Genomic DNA, 20,828 nt, shown 5'->3' on the forward strand with positions numbered 1-20,828 from the left:
TGCATCTGAAAATACTATGTGTGTCTATTTTTCTCTCAAAGTGAACTTTCCCCACTGGTGTCAGTGGTGAGGACTGAGGCTCCTTGATCACTGGCCCAGAGGAGGGACATTACGGTAACAAAAAACTTTTCATGTGATCTGTAAATATAAACTGGAAAATGGTTAAAGATGTAACAACTGGAGTCTACAATTAATAGGTAAAATGTATTAATGGGAAGGTAAATGAAGTTTCATTTATTTAACAGGGGGACCTTCACATTCTGGTCTTCTTGTAATGATTATTAATAGAAGTGAATAACATAGGAGAAGGGGTTTGTAAATTCAAATTAATGGAAGGGCTAAACAATTGAAAAACCACTGAACTTAAGAATACAATAGAAATAGAGTAGTGAAGTGGCAAAAATCAGATTTACTCACACAAAAATCTGTTTTAGCAGCTACTTCAAGAAAACCTTGAAATCATGTGTTCCTTCTTAAGCTGAGTACAAAACTTGTTTCTGGTTCTTTCCACAGTTACTAGCCTTTCGTTTTCTTAACATATATTTCTCTATATGGCCTCCAGAATGCAGCACAGTATTCCAGATAAGACATCATCAGTTATCCACATAATGGGCGAGTAATGCTGCCACCTGTAGTGCACTGGCAATTCATTCCTTCGTTCTATTGCCATGTTCTTATATTGTACAGCAAAATCCAACCTGGAAATATTCATATCACAAATACCTTTCTTTTTTCTAATTTCTCCAAATCTTTTAGGTTTCTAATACCATGACAGGAATGGACCCCACTCCTAAGTAAAAGTATGTTTAAAGTTCATGAAATTAGTATTGCTTCAATCTTTGATGTCTGCCAAAAGTGCTCTTTGCAGCACCTACAATGTGTGCAGTAATAACTCCTTCTGCAATTCGTATGGGGTTACATGGATTTTTAACATATCTAAATACAATTGTAAATCATTTTTTATAAGACCCGTTGCCCCTGCTATGATTGGAACTGTCTGGGTATCTTTCTTCCATATTGATCTCGTTTCTGCCTGCAGATCCAGGTATTTTATGACTTTGTTTTTCTCTGTACACAAGACACTATAGTCACTGGGTGTGGCGATTTCAATGATCAATGCTACTTTTGTCTTCTTTTCTTGGACTCTATATCTGGTTTTCTAGCATCTGTCTTTTGAACTGTTGGTAATGGGTGATCCCATGTGATATAAACTTCATTGTTTTCTATGATGCTTTGTGGCTCACATCTCCAGTGTTTTTAAGCCACTTCGATACCATAATATTTGCACAATCCCCAGTGCAACAGTCTCACCACATTATTATGCCTTTAAGTTTACAGTCCTTCTGCCATTAGTGTGTCGCAACCAGCAACAAGGTGTGCGACTGTTTCCAATTCTGTTTTACAAAACCTACATCTGTCTGTTTCTCCCACATGTTCAATGGACTTTGTAAACCAGTGTGTATGTAGCCAACTATCTTGAGCTGCCAATATTAACCTTTCATCTCTTGGTTTGAATTCGGCTCTCCTTAACCATTCCTGCGTTTGTTCTTGATCAACATGAAGCTCTTCCAGAAGTTTTCTATACTTGCAACTATATTTATGTTTTTTCCACATTTCTTGCCTTCCCATCTGGTCCTTCACCTTATATTCTTTCTTTTGTTTTTTGACACATTCAGTTGCTGCCTAGTTTTTATCTACTTCTGGTTTGATTTCCATTCCTGCTTGACGTCAATATGCTTCTGCTAAATTAAGCAGAAAAGTCATCTTAGATTTATTCTCCTCATGTTTCAAAACTTTCACTACATTTGGATCTTGTGAGGTCAGTAGATATGTGTGGAGTCCAACGATTGCAGATCTATACATGCAATCAATTTCAAGGAAGCCCATCTGTCCTTCGGAACAGGGAATATATAATCTTGGTATACACTGATTTTTATAAATCATTTGGTGAGCATGAAGTATCCTTCTTGTTTTAATATCTAATCTATCCAACACTTTTTGGGGCAGTCAATCACTCCAAAATTTTACATTAGGACAGGAAGGGCAAATTGATTTATAGCTTGGATCTTGTTCCTAGATGTCAATGCTGTTCTCAGGATTAATTTAAGTCTTCTAAAGTATTCCTTACTGAGTTTTATTTGCATTTGTTCATGTTTTATTGCTGCTCCTTCATCAGTTCCCAAGTATTTATACACTCCCTCTTTCTCAAGTTCTTTTATATCACATTCTTGTCACAAACTGATGTTTACCTGGTGTTGCAGTTTTCCTTTTTTTAAGGCTGCTTTTTCACACTTATCAAGACCAAGTGACATTCTAATATCACCTGAAAAAGTTTTGACAATCTGCAGCTGTGCTTTCAGTTCCTCGTCTGATGAGCTATACAGTTTTAAATCATCTACAAAGAGAAGACGAGAAGTCTTTGTTGTTTTCTAGGAACCAAATTGTAGCCATGGCCTAAGCTGTTAAGTAAACAGCTTAATGGATTAATGGCAAGGCAGAATAGCAACGATGACAGAGAGTCACCCTGGAATATCCACCTTTGAATTTTTATCCCTGGGATAATAATCTGTCCTTTATCATGGCTTAATTGCAAAGTGGTCTGCCATTGTTTTATGGTTACTGTGATGTAGTTAATCAGTGTAGGGTGTATCTTATACATTTTTAGGCACTCTTTTATCCATGAATGTGGGATACTATCAAATGCTTTTTTGTAGTCAATCCATGCCATACTTAGATTCTTCCCCTTTTTACAGTTCTTCACTTTAACTGTTTAACAGCACATGATCCTTTGTTCCATACGACTTTCTTTTATTGTCTTTTTGTTCTACTGCCATAATTGAGTTTTCTTCTAAATGACTATAAACTCTGTCAGTGTCAATTCCTGTTTATATGTCATCGGGAATGCAAGTTATTGGTCTATAATTTTTAGGGTAACTTGCAGGTTCAATCTTAAGTAAGAGCATTGTTTTGCCTGTTGTTAGCCAGTGCGGTGTCTGCTCAGGGTGTGCATATAAATAGTTCTTACTCATGGCTAAATCCTTATGCAAAGATGTTAATACTTTTAACCAAAAGTTAGGTACTGCATCTGGGTCTTGGGTTTTCCAGGTAGAGGCTTTTCTTAACTTTGTTTCAATCTCTCTGGCTGTTATTTCATCCCATTTCATATCCCGTACCTTTAAACTTCTTATTCTTTCTTTTATTTCTTCTATCCATTTAGCATCTTTGTTATGTTCCCCAGGATATTCATAGATACTTCTCCAAAGTGTATCTACTTCCTCTTTTTTTTGGCAGTCTTTCATTTCCTTTTACCTTATTTCCCAATTCTCTACAAAACCTTTCTTTTGGGTCATCAATAAATTGGTTATTTTTTGCTTTTCCCTGATGTTTATCTGTGTATCTTCTACGTTTTTCTGCCTGTTCTGAAATTTTTAGTTTATAATTCCAATAGTGCATGATAGATCCTGGTTTGTTCTAATACTGTACATTGCTTTAATCACATCTATCTTTCTTAGTATTTTTGTTGATCTATTTCCTCTTCTATAATCTTCTAACAGTGACACTTCTTGTCTTAATTGCTTTATAGTTTTCTCTATTCAGTACTTCCGTGATGGTATTCGATTTCTCCCCTTCCTTTCCCTCACTACCTGTGTTCTTGCAGTAGAACTTTATAAGTTATTAATTTAGCTGCACAGTAATATATCCTCTTTACTTCTGTTATATCACATGGTTCATAGGTTCATAGGTTCATACTAGGCTATCTGCCCTAGGGCATTTATAAGCCTAGCCAGAGTGTGTGTGGCTTTCACCACCCCTTAGGATGAGAATACTATACCCATTAGTTTGCTGTGCCTCTGTCCAGCAGTGATACAGAGATGATTCCCGGGGTAAACCTACGATCTCCCATCCACTCGTCAAGATTTCTCTTGAACAGAGTCAGTGAGGGGCTCTGCCTCACATGGACTGGGATTCTGTTCCATAGTGTAGGGAGTCTCTGGGTGATGAATCTGTCTCTCCAGCACGTCCTATTTATATCCATGTTGAGGTTTAAGTCTCTTGCTCTCGTGGCTCTGGTGGATTTGGATTTTTTGAGGTGGAGCATGTCCATTAATTCCGGGTTGGACATGGCCTTGTATGTCAGGCACAGATCACCTCTGAGCAGACGGTATGCGACTGAATAGAGCTGGAGTTTCTTCAGTCGGGCATCGTATGACATATGTTTGAGCCCCTTTATCCTTTTGGTGAGGAACTTTTGGGGTCTTTCCAACTGCTGCAGGTGTCGGGTAAGGTACATTCCGAATGGTGCGTTGTACACAATCATTGGTCTGATAAGTGAAGAGTACAGGGGTACAATGACCTCTCCTGATCTGGATGTGAATCCCTTCATGATCAGGTGGGCAATGTAGAAGGTCTTCCTAACCACTTTGGCAATGTGAGTGTCAAAAGAGAGGTTACTGTCAACTTGGGTCCCCAGGTCCCTGATACCTTCTTCCGTGTTTAATGGATTACCACCTATGTGGTAATTAGGGGTTACCTTGTTTTTCCCAAAGGGTATGACTATACATTTTTTGGCATTTAGCTTAAGGCCATGGCTCTGGCACCAGTTATCCATTTCTATGAGACCTTTCTGGAGGATGTCTGTGTCTGATGGAGTGTCAATTATGGTGCCCAGTTTGCAGTCATCTGCAAATTTTGTCAGCCACAATCCCCCCATGTTTGCCTGCACTTCAGAAAAATAAATGCCGAACAAGAGGGGGCCCAGGACTGAGCCCTGTGGGACACCGCTCGTGACCGGCTTAGAGTCTGACATGGCACCAGCAACTCTAACCCTGTGTGTTCTGTCCTTGAGCCAGTTTGCAACCCATCTTGTGACATATGGGTTTACATCTAAGCTGGTGAGCTTTTCTATGATGCCCGAGTGGGGTATTGTGTCGAACGCTTTTGCTAGGTCAAGGTAGGCTGTGTGAACTGCCTTACCCTCATCAATGGCCTTAGTGACTGTTCGAAAAAGTCGACCAAGTTCAAGAGGCAGGATCTGCCCTTGACAAAGCCAAATTGGGTAGGATCCAGTGTCTGTAGGTCCCCAATGTCTTTATTTATGAGTTCCATTATGATCCTCTCCATAGCTTTGCAGACAAGGCTCGTCAAGCTTATGGGGCGGTAATTTCCAGGGTCCGTAGAAGCACCGCCTTTGTGGAGTGGGACCACAGTTGCCGTACGCCATTCTTTGGGTACGTATCCTGTAGTAAGGCTAAGATTAAACAGCAGCCTTATGTGTGGGTTTAGTTCCTCATTGAGTTCGTGTAGCACACAGCCAGGGACACCGTCCGGTCCCATTGATGCTGTGTTTTTTGCTTTAGAGAGAGCAGCTCTCACCTGGGCATCTGAGATGTTTGGGAGGCTAGACTCTGGTGGGATAGATATTTCTCCTTTTGGGGGAGGGGAGAAATTTGCACTGAACCTGTCTGCCAGTATGTTGGCAATGTCTGTGGGTTCAGTGATTTTTTTATCATTTTGGACTAATTCTGTGCATATCTGGGAGTTTCCACCCAGGTTTCTAACATAGCTAAAGAAGGCTTTATGATTGTCTTTTGTGTCATTAGCGATTTTTCTCTCAAAGTTGGCCTTGGATGATTTTATGAGTGATCGTAGTTTTTTGCTAGTATTGATCAGAGATGCCTTCCCTTTTAGGGATTTTGCTCTGTCATGTAGTAGCTTTCTCCTCTTGTTGTAGAGTTTGTTTATGGCTGGAGTCCACCAGACCGGGTGCCTGCCTTTGGTGGAAAGGGTCTTGATTTTATTAGGGATTGCTTGATCCATACATTCCTGGAGGTGCTCGTAGAAGGCATTTGTAAGGGTTTCAGCAGCATGGGTTGTGGTTTCCACTGGCTCTGGGGCCTTGAAGGATACCACTCCAGTCTTAAGAAGTGTGAAGTTTGCTTTTGAGAAGTTCTTCACTGTGGTCTTTTTGCTGGGGGTGGGGCGGGATGTGGATCTCCAGTGAGATTAATTTATGGTCTGATCTCACCAATGAGGGATATACTTCCGGTGTGGAGCATTTTGTCCCCATGTTTGTGATGATCAGGTCTAGTATATTTTCTCCTCTTGTGGGAATGGTGACTAGTTGTTCCATAGCATTTGAGTTTATGAACTCAAGGAACCTTTGGGCTAGGGTGTTGGGGCTTGAGTAATGTTCCCAGTCTATGTTTGGGTAGTTGAAGTCACCCAATATGATGGTGTTTGGAGAGACATTCATACTCTCCAGTGTCTTCAGGAAGGCTGTGTGGGTTTCCTGAGTTTGAGAAGGTGGTCTGTAGCATGTTACAAACTGTAGGGCAGTTTTACTTATGGTTAATTGCACCTGGATGGTCTCTGATGCTTCGTGCGTTGCCACTAACCTGGAGGTGTGGGTATCCTTTATGAATATGGATACTCCCCCTCCTTTTGTGGTTCGGTCCGGATTTTGGGGCCGGAACGCATGATATGAGGTATAACCTGATAGTGCTGGGGTGCTCTTAGGAGCCTTGAACCAGGTTTCAGTCACAGCACAGACATCGATGTTCTCCATACTGAGGAGGGCTTCCAGGGCGTGCATCTTGAGGTTTAGACTTCTGGCATTGAGCAGTATTACCCTTAGTTTTTCTCCATTTTTGTTTTCTAGGGCGTAGGTTTATCATTTGAGCCTTGCCTAAAAAGGCACTATGGGGTGGCAAGAGCCTTTGCCAATATCCGGAAGCCCAGGGTGACAGGTGCAAGCCGTCCCTTGCAGCGTGGCTTGTCAAGCATGTCATCCCAGGCAGACAGACATTGGATCCCCTTAGAATGACACCAGTAATTAAGCCAATTATTAAAGCTGATCATTTTGTCTCTGTATTGTGGCATCATTCTTGGTGAGGGTAGGATACTGCTCAGGGTCAGGGTCATACCGGCCTGGGCTACATAATCTGAGAGCTCCTCTATGTCTCTTTTCATGTAGTCCAGGGAGGTACGTCTCAGGTCGTTCACATCGGCATGGACAATGACTGAGTCATACTTGTACTTGCTGTGGAGTGACCTGAGTGCTTGCTTTATGTGGCGGATTCTAGCGCCTGACAGGCAGCTTACTGTGATCTTTTCCTTGTTCAGTCTGGTCAGTGGGACGTCAGTGTGTCTGACTATGGAGTCACCTATAACAAGTGTGTCTGGCATTGTGTTTGGCCTTAAGGGCTGTGACTGTTTAGCGCACTGACTTTGAGAACTATGTGTTGCATGTCTTATGTCTTGAGGTGGCAGTTGCTTGGGTGTCTGCTTTGGAGGCCTCTGTAGTTTTGGTAGATTTTTGATCAGTGCCTCTGAGTATGTCTTTGTGTGTTTATGTGTTTGTTTTGCAGTTGTGATAGTTCTATGTGAAACTGGGTTTGTGGTGTGCGTGGTTTCCTTCTCCTCCTGTCTGGTCTTGCCAGTCCTGAGTTGAGAGAGCTCAGCCTCCAGTTTGGCTATATAGTTGCATCTCTCACATGTATTTGTGTTTTGTGGGAGAAGGAGTGGGTTGTCTGTGTACATGAGGCAATGTGCCCAGGTTTACCAGCTGAACAGGAGAGGACGCTAGCAACTGACCCTTCGACATGCTAGAAAAAGTGATAAAGTTTGCTGTGTAACTGAGTCAGAAGGGACCTATAGGGAAATGGGTACTCAAGGGGATTCTAGGCTAATGTAGTACTTTGTTTAGTATACAAGTACTTTACCTATATAAAAATGCTTTAGGAGCAAGTGCTGAGCTTTACCTATATAAAAATGCTTTAGGAGCAAGTGCTGAGCTTTTGAGATAGAGAATAGACTGTTTAGATTGCAAGTAGAGAAGTTCTAAGGGAAAAATTGAAAAGCAGACTTTACGGAGCCAGAAATAGTTTAACCTTGTTTAATCGGTGCTGCCCGATGGTGCTCTATGGGCAACTCCACGCTAAATCACGCAAAAGCGCGCTAAAGTGGGCTTTATAGCAGGGGGTTGAAAAGAGCTAGGAATTGACCCAAAATGGCCAATAGACTACAAGTTTCTGGCTGGAACCACTGCTCTATGGACAAATAGGCTGCTCAGTGCTCCCCACTCCCACTGGTGAACAAAGAAGCTTCCCTTTATCCAAATAAGGATATGGAATAGCACAGGAACCAAGCCAAAGCCCAGAGATCAGCAAACTCTGAAGACTGGACTATTCTAGTTCAGTAAGGCGGGAAAACAAGATTTTTTTTTTTTTTTTTTTTTTTTTTTGCAGAAAACAGAGGAAAAACAGACAGTAAATGCTATAAATGCTTTTAAACGGCTAGCACACTTGAGTGTGTTAGCCTACAGGTAAAATTAAACAACAAATAACTTTTTAAAAGTGCAAAACAGTTAATCAACACAAAAACAGTTTAAATAGAATGCTGAGCTGTATAAACAGGTGAAAATGCAGTTGCTAAGCAGTAAATAATCAAAAAGCCAGAAAAAATACTTAAATCAGGAAGTCACTCTTTTGCTCTCTGCTGCTTGTAGAACTCTGCAGGACACCACGAGGAGCTGTGCTGAGTTGAATACAAGCGAAAAAGCTCGCTAAAGCGGGCTTTATTACAGGGGGCTGAAAAGAGCTAGGAATTGACCCAAAATGGCCAATAGACTACAAGTTTCTGGCTGGAACCACTCCTCTAGGGACAAACAGGCCGCTCAGTGCTCCCCACTCCCACTGGTGAACAAAGACACTTCCTTTTATCCAAATAAGGATATGGAATAGCACAGGACCAAGACAAAGCCCAGAGGTCAGCAAACTCTGAAGACTGGACTATTCTAGTTCTAGATCTCTATGGACAGTCCTAATTACTGCATTCATTTGTTTTATCAAACTTCTTTCTTGTGTATGGATGGACGGATGGCTAGATATACTGTTCTTCTTCTTCTCTCTACTATGGAATAATCCTAATGCATATATTATATTGATTCTTAACACCACCGTGGATAGCCTTGCAGTTTTTTTATTAACCTGAACCCAGATGTTAACACTTTGCCTGCCCTTTAAACTATACTTTGTCAGACTGGAGATGGGCTCCCCTGTCCTTGATCTCAGCTGCTGCATGGGTACTGTCAGCAGACATGGTGACTTTATCTTACAGTGTAAGTAACACATGCTACCTCATAAAATTTATTTAGTTTTAAATAAAAAGGTGCTGCAGCATATGTAGGTGTCTAGCTTTAACATGCTACTGCCAAACCAACGGAAGCTGCATGCCATCTGCTACATGTGCCTAGATAGACTCAGAGTCATGAACTCATGGAGGCTGGTAACATAATCATGATATCTGTATTATTTCATGAACATACATCCTAATGAATGACCACATATTATACCCACCTCCCCTCCCAAAACGTGTACTCTTTCTTTCTGTTATTTTGTAAATATTGGTAAAATAAAGAACTGATATAATACATAAGCCTGGCTTCTTGCTCTAGAATTACTTTTTCCTGTATCCATCCATCTGTCCTTCCATCCATCACTTATTCTAAACTGCTTGTTTTGATGACGGTCATTGTATTAACAAAATGAGCAGGACAGGCCAGAATTCATTACATCCAGCAAAATTCCCAGTTCACCCTGTATGATCCCCCAGCATGCCCATGCAAAGTGTGAGATATAAACTCTGCCCTTGGGATCTCTTCCTAGTGGCCCATGCCTGAGTACCTCTCAGGTATTCTCACTAGTTGCTCAAACTACATCAGAATATTTTCTGCAACCAAGAGCAGCAGTATATCTCCTCCTGCATCTTCCTAGGTTAATAATGTCCTTACTCTGTCATAAAAGCTAAACCCAGAATCTTATGAAGGAGCTTTATTTCTGACAGTTGTATCAACAATTTCATCTGCCACACTGCACCAAAAGCCACAAAACATATGTACTGGTGAACTTAGGATCCCTCAGATGTCTGTGCAAGCAGTGATAACATATGCAGTGCTCAGAGATAACTACTGGACAAACTATTCTTTCCAGCAGTTTTCGAACACCATAATGTGGATTTTCCCATGTAAGCTGAGTGGTGTGAGCCTTTTATAACTAGAGAACACCTTTCTATCCTTTTTGAAAATGGGGGCCACTACACCAGTTTGGAATTCCAGAGATACTCAACCTTTGCTAAAAATAAGTTGAGTTATATCACCTCCCAAATTGCCTAATGGTTTTCCAAAACCTCTGTAAGACAGCTCAAAACTTATTTCTCATAGTCCAGTCAAACCACTTCTTCATTCAAGCCTTTAGTCTGTTGTTTGCCACAGCGATTGCCTTCCCTCCTTGATCATTTCTACTGAGCCTGGCACATACCTCTCAACTGTCCAGATTTTCACAGAATGTCCACATTTTTGCCTCATATTTTTGGTCTATTCTCATAAAATTTGTGGTTTTCTGGCAAATCACTGGGATGATCTGAGAACTGATGCCACTAAATAATGCCATACATTTGAGTTTCAGACTTCATATCCTTCAGAAAATGTATGTTACCACACACCCTGCTACTCTAGCAACTGTCTAAGTTTATAAGAGCAATATTTAAAGTTTGCCCCTAGTTTTGGGTCTTTGTCCCCATTTTGTCAGGCTTTGTCCAGATTTCTTAAACTAAGAGGTTGAGAGGTATGCCCTGGCATAAGACTCCCCTGTTAGCATTGCACAAAATAACTCTATTTAGCTTACTGGCTTCTGTCAGCACTTGAATCCAGTGCCACTTATGGTTACCACTATGATAAGCATGACAACCTTTTAGCCAATGCTATTTGCTGTTACCTCAGCTACAAAGGTCTTATGTATATACACCACTGGCCTTCCATCTTATATAGCAGATGTTCTTCTGAAGTTATTAGTTGAACTCATTCCACAGAAAAATACCTGCTATGCCTTCTCATAGAACAACCACATTATATGTTTTGTGTTTCCAAAAACTATCAAGTCGCCACCCATACACATCTGACACAGCTCACCACTAAATGATTATCAACAAACAGCACCTCTGTGGATCTAAGTATCAAAAACATATAACCGCGAATCTGCTGACATGATTACAAAGCCATCTATTGAACTTTGACCCAAGACACTCTGATACTGAGAAGAACCAAATCTAATAACTTGCATATATTGTCTGCATCCCTAGAATATAAATCTGTTTTATCATGTAAAAAAAATCCGTAATGCATCTAAACCATAGTCATTAGGAATTACAGGGGGAATAGGGAATTCATATCCAATATTACAAATAAAAATTCAGTTATACTAGTAGACTGCTTCCATTCAAATAATTTGTTCAAAAAATCTCCTGTATAATGAATATAACTTCTCACAAAGATACCTACTTAAAACAGATTGTATATATAATGAGATAGGTTCCATGATCCACCCCCTTCCAGAGACAATAGATCTCATGGGGGGGGTCAAACTTTTATGGACTTTTGGCAAGCCATACAGGAATGGTATCACAAGGCGTGGGACAGTAAAGTAATTAAACAGCTCAACAGATATATCTTCAGACAGTTTTAGTTCATACATAGCCATATTCACTCTAGAAATAAACTTTTTTAACTTCTAGCATTTCTATCTTAGAAAATGTACTTTCATTAGATAAAAACTCATTCATAGCTTCCACATAATCCAATTTGTTCATTATTACAACTGCCCCACCCTTATCAGCTTGTTAACATTTTCTTGTAAGTTTTTAACTGCAATATGTTCTTCAGGTGTTAAATTGTAAAATCTGTCATTCATTTTGGTCTCATATAAGAAAAGTAATTGCTGCTCACACACTTCCTGAAATGCTGATACAACTAAAAAACTACTGGGAAAAATATGCTGGATTTCTTACATAATTCATTAGTTGCGTTTACTAAATTTCTAAATATTAATTAGAATAATAATAATAATTACAATAATATTAATAGAATACCCCCTTCAGTGGTAAAATCGTCTTCTACCATTTAACTCTCAGGGGCTTCCCTGCACAAACATATTTCATGATCTCTCTTCTAAGCAGATTCCCAGTATGTATGACCTGGATCATAATAAAATAATTGTCCTGCATTTAGTATACTTGGGGACCACAGATATCTTAACAGCATCTACTCTCTGTAGCATATCATTTATCAGCACTTTCCATCTCCTTAATGTGTTAATTACTTTTGTCTTCATCTATTCTCATGCAGCTTTTTAGGACTGAAAGGGATCCCTGGTTATCAATATTCTCAGGCCTTTTTAATTTGTAATGACCCCAAAGTTGCAGGAATTGTATACTAAATCATGAATCTGTTCATAATTAGAAGAAATAGCCTCAGTCTTGTCCTTGTTTACCTTGCATACTGAAATCTTTGCAGACTTCCTTAATATATTGAACATTATTGGAATATCCATTTCAGGGCCGCACTGTATAATAACACAGGTTAAGGCTACCAGGTGGCAAGGCATTTCCCTACAGCACCTTTGGTTGTGTGCTCATGTCTGATGTGAAATTTAGCTGCAGAGAAGTCTGGCTGTCACAAATTTACTGTAGGCACAGATAAGCACACTGCACCACACCCACAAGTTCAATAACCAAATGCACAGAGGGAAAATAATGTGCATGGCCCCCAGGGCACCTATAGAGAGCAGACAGTACAGCAGCCATCAACAAAAGGATGCCCATTGGGCATGTCAGTGGCAGTGAAAACACAATGCATGATGGGCAGTGCCTGTTTTATTGGTGCATGTGGATCATTACTTCCTTCTCTGTGTCTAGGGAATGTCATCTGAAATATATACTGGAGCATAAGTGTGACTACAGAAGCATGCAGTATTTCCTCCATGCTGCAGCATACTTCTACATGTTACAGTTTCATAACTGTGAACTGTGCACCAGGCATAATGCACATTACATCTCCTGCCTCCATGCACTTGTCTATTGAAGGTGTGGGCTTAACACTATGTATTTTTGTGCCTGCAGTGAATTTGCAACAGTCATATATCTCTCAAGCTGAATTTTACTTTAGTCGTGTTCTCAACAAAATGTACTGCAAGGAAATGTCTTGCCACCTAGCAGCCTGGCCCCAATGAGACATCATCAGCAAATAATTTTGAAAATTCTTCTTTCCCATTACAGTCAAAACGTCTAACACCAGACTGCCTAATCTATATGCCAAGGGTTCCAGGTACACTGCAAGTAATAACAGGGATGAAGGGCATTTCTGTCTAGTTCCCCTTACAGTCACTACCTCTGATATTACTAGAGCATTCATTTTTATAACAGCTTAGGATCCCTTATATACTTTTTGCAGTAGCAAGATAATTTTTAGGGGGAAAGGCCAGCCTATTCGTAATCTCCCATAAATTCTTCCAGTGCACTCTATCGAATTCCTTCTTTTCACTAAGGGCCACTTTTACCAATGGTCTCTTTTTTTTTCACACTTCATAGTGAATCATATGTGATTTAACAATATTGTCAATAGTCAGTTTACGTTTCTCAAATTACCGGGTCTATATTACCAAATTGAAGCTTTAAATAGGCGAATACTACCACGTCGACACATAATGATCAAAGTAGCAAAAAGTACGAACGGCCACTTCAGCGATTTTTTTCCCCAGGGGAAAAAAAAACGCTCGTCCAACCAAAACCAAAGCAAACTATCAAACCCTCCACCCTAACTAAATATACCAACTCCAAAATCGCTCTACAGTGGAGAAAAGGGCATATTTCTGATGACGGCCAAACAATTTTTTTCCCCTGGGAAAATATTCGCTGAAGTGGCCGTTCGGACTTTTGCTACTTCAATCATTATGTGTCGATGTTGTGATATTTGCCTATTTAAAGCTTCAATTTGGTAATATAGTCCCAAATTACCACCTTACACCAAGTATCTGGTTTCCATTTCCTGTTCGTTACTGTATTAAACAATTTACTCCATTTTGGAATCAAATCTTTCCTAAACTCTTTCTATACTGCCAAAGGGATGTCATCACAACCTGGAGATTTCCCTGCTGCCTGACTCAACATTTTTTTATCTTTTGCTCTGTTATTGCTTTTACCAGTGCCCTACTTTTTCTCTATGCATGTCTGGGTAAATCCAGGTTAAGTAGAAAATCACCTACCTTTTCTGGCCAATTATCTCCATCTCTCTGTCTAGCAAATAACTTATTGTAATACTCCTTAAACACTTCTTATATGTCTGCTGTTTATCTCACTATCTTCCCTGTGCTAGTATCTCTCACTTTGAAAATACTTATGTCTGTTTTTGCTGTTGTAAGGTGCTCCTTTTTCATATTTTCCAATTCTTTTTGTTCCATTGTATTAAGTAATGCCCTCTCACTGGTAATTCTTTTACCCTTTCTAAATTCGCTCTTCTTCATCTCATTCTTTCATCTCATTCCTACTTCTCTTTTTGTTAAATCATTCATTTAACTTCCTAGACCATCAAATAGCAAACCTCAGCTATATCTAGCAGGCTCGTTTGTACTCTCTTGAGCACATCCTTGCATATATTCCATAGATAATCTTCTTTTAGATTGATTTTAATGCAGCTAGCACATAATCTTCAGTGTCTCTACCCACCAAAAATCCTCTGGATTTTTAATTGCTACTCTTTTCTGCAGCATGATCTGATAGCATAATGGGATGAGTCTACATCTCTTTTATTAGATATTCATGCTGCCCTGTTGTATATATCCTGTCTAACCTCAACCATGTCCTGTATTGCTCTGTGACATAAGTGCACTCCATATCTCCTAAAAGATTTTTTTTCAAATCCTTTAGACCAAAACCTTTCATAATGTGTTATAACAATTGACCAACCTTAGTTATTATTCTTAATCTAGGCACTGAACTAAGATCCTCTTTAAACACCCCCTTTTTAGCAAGGCCTCATGTTCAGTGTCATTCATGTGAGTCTCCTGTAACATGATAACATTTTAGTCAAATTGTTTAATGTAATCTAGTATCTTACCTTTCTTACTCACATCTGTAAGACAAATCACATTCCAACTTGCTATTTTAATTGAAATTATTCTTCTCTAGGTTTTCTGCAATATTATAATCTGTGATCTGAGAATCCTTTGGTTCAAGTTCTCCTGACCCAAACATTGTATGAAATGCCTGTCAAAATATATGTTTTCTTCTGTCTCCAGCGATGACATCTGATGCTAAGCCCCTCAATACCATGTATCTCACTCTGGTATGAAAATATGAAATATGAATGAAAAGTGAAAAAGAATGGTTAATATTTCCTAGAGTAATAATATTGATGTCATGTCATTTCTTATACCTTGCCCTTTATTATGCTACATTTTATTAACTGGTAAGTCGCTTAGTTAGAAAATTCAGTTCCAAAAAATGTCATGACACCATAAGGAGCTATGGGTGTCAGAAAGATTCAAAAAAGTTGTTATAGGTGTGAATGGTTTCCTTACATTCATCACCCCTCCAACACACACACACACACACACACACACACACACACACACACACACACACACACACACACACACACACACACACGTAGGCATACCTCTCAAATGTCCAGATTTTCACAGAATGTCCAGATTTTTGGCTTATATTTTGGTCTGTTCTCCATAAAATTTGTGGTTTTCTGACAAATCACTGAGATGATTTGAGGACTGAAGTCACTAAATAATGCCATACATTTGAGTTTCAGACTTCAACTCCTTCTGTATGTTAAAACAAACCATGTTACTTTAGCAACTTTCTAAGTTTGTAGAGGAATATTTAAAATATGCCCCTATTTTTGGGCCCTTGTCCCCACATTTTGTCAAGCTTGGTCAAGATTTCTTGTTCTATGACATTGAGAGTTATGCATTCGGTTGCATGCACATATTCGCATCACAAATGCACACACATCTAAATACGAGAAGTTTTTCTTAATTCTTTATTTTTTCAGGAAGCACTTTTAGGTTTCTACAGATTTCAGACAACATGCCACTTAAAATTAGAGTCTCCTAGTTCTCAGAGTCTAACCACCCAAACCAATCCCGATATTCAAAATCAGGAAAGACAAAGGCAAGGTGTTTTCTTTTTCATTTCTAACATAAGCAGGTGACTTATTTAACCAGTGAAACCTGGATGTCTTCTTTAGCATTACAGCCAAACACTGACTCAGTCATGGCAGGAAACTGATTATCTCCTATACGCCAGCATGCCTTGATATCTAGAAATAATGTGATCTGTCATTTTCAGATCAGGTGAACTGACTGGAAAGCTTCAAGTGTTGTATTACTTATCGGCAGTAGTTCTGTTGCTAGCAGAGGATAGAGTTGTTATAAATCTGCCAATCACAGCAGCTTCCACCTCTTCTGTAGTGCCCAGGAAGCATTTAATTATAGCTATTTTCATATGCAAATACACACAAAGAAAGGAAGGAATGAAAGTAAATATGGAGATGGGAAGCAATGCAAGCTGCCAGGGCTGCAGCTTGCTGGCTCTCTATACTCATTTATGCAGTATCAATAAATCCAAGTGGTCCCAGAAGACAACTTATGGATCTGAGCTCCCTGCCAACACAAAGCTTTTCAGAATTCTAAATATTTATACTATGCACCGTTTCATGACAGCATTTTTAAACACTTTGTGTATACCTATGTCAGTATGGTTAGTTTGTTATCCATTCTTTTGTATAAGGTAGATTAGAAAACATTAAGGCATGTTCTCTGTTTTGCCAAATAAAGCTTGACAGAGTGAGGTAAGTATTCCTTTTCATACGTCTCACGTTAATGTTATATTGTTATGGAACAGTATGCACACATTGATGTAATACTTATGTACTAATATTGATGTAATACTTGTGTACTTAATATATGTTTACAGACAATTCTCGATATCACACTGTTTGATAGTGTGTGTTTGGCTTACAGTCAGTTCTAGATATCAGTCTATGTGTGAAGTTAAAGGTAGTTCTAGATATCATTCTATGTGCATGGCTTACCATCACTTCTAGATATCGGTCTCTATGTGTGAGGCTTACAGTCGGTTCTAGATATGAATCTGCTAGTGTGATATTAAAAGTCAGTTCTAGATATCAGTCTATATGCATGCCTTATAGTCAGTTCTAGATACCAGTCTGTGCATGTGTGAAGTTAAAGGTTGTTATAGATACCATTCTATGTGCATGGCTTGCAGTCACTTCTAGATAGTCTGTATATGTATGTGGCTTACAGTCAGTTTTAGATATCAGTCTGTCTATGTGCATGGTTTACTTTCAGTTTTAGGCAGGAGCAGCTCATGGCACTGGTTGTTGGGCTTCAACATCCCCTAATTAAAAATAAAAAAATGTTGTTGTTGTTGTATCTTTCGGCTTTTCCCAGTTAGGGGTCGCCACAGTGGAACTCCGGTCCGCTAATGATTGGCAGTAGATTTTTACATACCGAGTTGCCAGTCCTGACGTACAACCTTCAACGAAGGTACGTCCATTCACGCATGTCTCCACACAGAAGACTCTTTAGCTGAGAATCGAACAGGACAACTTCTTGCTGTGAGGCAACAATGCTACCGCAGCACCAGCACCGCAGTATAAAATAAAAAAAAAAAGAAGAAAAGCTATTACAGTCAGTGACTTTCAGATTTGTTTTTAGTTCCTGATTCTCAGAACTCTGCTCATCCATCCTGGTAGAAATTCCAAGGAAAACTGAGACTAATAAAAATAGCCTTTGATGGAAAGTGAAAGAACTAAGAGTTAATTGTAATAACACATAGAAACCCGCACCAGAACAATTTTTTATAACGTTTTTTATTAATTTTGGGATATTTTTTTTCAGGCAGTATGTCAGCTCCTGCCAGCATGCAGGAAGTTAATTAATTTATTTAAGTGTGTGTGCATGTGTTGGGGGGATGCTCCTAACTGTTCCTTATTTTGTAGATTGTCTATGATTTTTTTGCTTTATACCTTAGTCTGCTCCATGTAAAGTTTATACCTTTTCTGACAAATCAGTAAAGGTTAAATTCGCTAAAAAAAGGATGAGAGATATTTGAGTTTCAGATTGAAAAGCATGCTAATGTAAAACGTATTATATATATATATATATATATATATATATGGAAACAAAATAAAGCAACAGTAAACCACAAATTCCAGAAGCAGGAAGTTGCACACTCTCCGTGAATTGCCTCAAAACAGTTTTGTCAGCCAAACAGTACTGTTGTACTTCAAAGTTTTTCAAGGTTTAGCGAAAAAATCTTGCAAACGGACAAGTACTAAGAAAAGGCTTTAATTCCACAGCACGACACCAAAAAGGACACAGCAATAACCACAAGCGCTTTCGCTCCGTAGAACGGGCTTTTTCAAGTGTACTGGGTTGTTATCTAGCTCAATATTTATATTAAAACAACCCTGTCATGTGATAAATTAACTTGATAAACATCAATTAAATACAATACATCCATTTGAAATGTGCAAGTTGAATAACAATGTTTGCATTTCTCTAAAATGCTTTAAATGCAGTCACCTTCTTTTTACTTACTTACTATATTTTAAAAACATTTTTTAGGAAATTATTAACAAATGTTAGCTAAAATAATACAAATGTACATTATATTAAATCAATTCAAAACTCATGTTAAAATACTTAACATTGCTTAAATAATTTATTTTATGCCCTATAATTTGTTTTGTGCCAACTAACTTAACTACTAAGACTCTTGCTAAAACCATTTTACTTTCAAATACAAGCACTATTCTCAGTTCTATGCTATGAAACCCACTGTTATAGTGTAACTACTTGTTGTTTCCTTACTTCCTTTTGAAGTTTATTACCTCAAATGTGTATACTAATCTTAATTGAGTCACAAAGATGTCACAAAAAAATGTATTTCCGAGTCTATACTTATACATTTTTATTACAATCTATTTCTCTTAGCTCTAAGAATATCCCCAATACCAGTTGCCTCGTTTAAGCCAGGATGCTTAGTTGCATTAAGCTTTAACTGCCAAATTAGTTCCTTAATCCCAAGGGCCGTCTCCCAGTCTCCACCTCTTAGATCCTGTTTGACCTTGTCAACAACAAAAATTTTTTTTTAATGACATATATAGGTCTAGGACACATGCTTGGCTAGCGTCGACTAGTGCTTAACATCGAAAAGCGTTTCCAGGTATGTGTAGTTAAAAAAAAAATCTACGTTTCTGCAGAGGGGTTTTGCCCCCCTGCACCCCCACACCCCCTACTTTATTATTCTCACTCCGAGATCGCACTACAGTGTGGAAAAGGGAATTTTCCCTTACCCATATTGTAGTCCGATCCACAAAGCAGGCAGACATACACGGAAGCGCTTGTCGATGTTAAGTGTTTTCGTGTATGTGTGTTCGATGTTTTGTGATTCGGACATATGCTAGTCAAGCATGTGTCCGGATCCCATATATATATATATATATATATATATATATATATATATATATATATATATAGGGTTCCTATTACCAGATCGCAGATGCAGTTTGTCGAATGCGTCTTGAGTGAACCAAAAAGAGTGAAAAGGTAAAATAGCGAAGCAGCTTTTCAATTAATTCTTTCCCTGGGAAAGAATTTGCTTGGCTGCTTTCATTAATTTGCCGTTTTCGACACTGTAGTACGATCTCGGAGTTGGTATATTTAAGTAGGAGGGGTGTGGGGGGCGAAACCCCCCAACATTATGTAATCTTTTAAAGTTTTTTTTTTTTTATTTCGGAACAGCTATTTTTTTCCCTTGGAAAAAAATCTCTGTTCTGAGGTTTCGACGTTGTCAGCTTTCGCTTACATGGGGTCGATTATTTATCGTTCGCTTTTGTAAGTGTGCGATAATATAATATAGACTCATTTTATATATATATATATATATATATATATATATATATATATATATATGCGTGCGTGTGTGTGTGTGTGTGTATTTGTCTGTACGCACGCACGAGCGCGTGTGTATATACATAGGCATGTGTAAATATCTATATACCTCTACAGAATACAGAATTCTTGTCATTCGTCCAGTCAGAATGAAAGAGACGAACATGTGTGGGTTTTGTTCAAGCAGCTTTATTACGTACAAACACATCAAGATTGCGGCAAATCACATTAACTTAGATAAACTTATAAACCGATTGACTATTTCTCTCATATATGTTCACTCTCTGGCTGCACTCTAAAGCTAGCACATGCTGGCTATTTATATGCATGCGCTAACCTTGGAAATGCTTCTTAAAGATACATCACACATACATATTCTAGAATACTGATGAAGGTCCTGCAATAATTCTTTGGGGTGAAAGCGCTTAATTTAACTTAATTCCATTGTTGGCTGCCTTTTGTACATTGGTTCCTTGTGGAGTGGGTCGCACTGCCTTCCAGGATTGTATTTCTTCTGTGTTCTTCAGTTTCCTGGATTGTTGTTCTTTTGTGAATATATATATATATATATATATATATATATATATATATATATATATATATATATATATATATATATAGGGTTTACCTTCATATCGGCGATCTCAATATGGGGTAAACGGCTTCCACGAATACCGAAGTGCGAACATCTCAATTGAATTCCACATAACCGGACGGCAAAACCTCGCCCATTTTTTATCCATGGTAGCACTGGTGTGGAGGTATGGCACGGCCGGAAATGTTGAAATTCGACATTATTTCGACATTTACAAATTTTCACTCTTTGGTTTTGCTTAAATGGTTTGATTAAGTGGCCGGTGAATCATGTGTGATCGACGATATGAAGGTAAACCTAGATATATATATACACACACACACACACACACACACACAATGTCAAGAATGTGCAGTTAAAACACACATGCTCTAAACTCAATTATTCAGTTGAAATTGCATGAATCTAAC

Source organism: Protopterus annectens, chromosome 12.part0, assembly GCF_019279795.1.
Source record: "Protopterus annectens isolate FY-2018-M chromosome 12.part0, PAN1.0, whole genome shotgun sequence".
Taxonomy (NCBI): Eukaryota; Metazoa; Chordata; order Ceratodontiformes; family Protopteridae; genus Protopterus; species Protopterus annectens.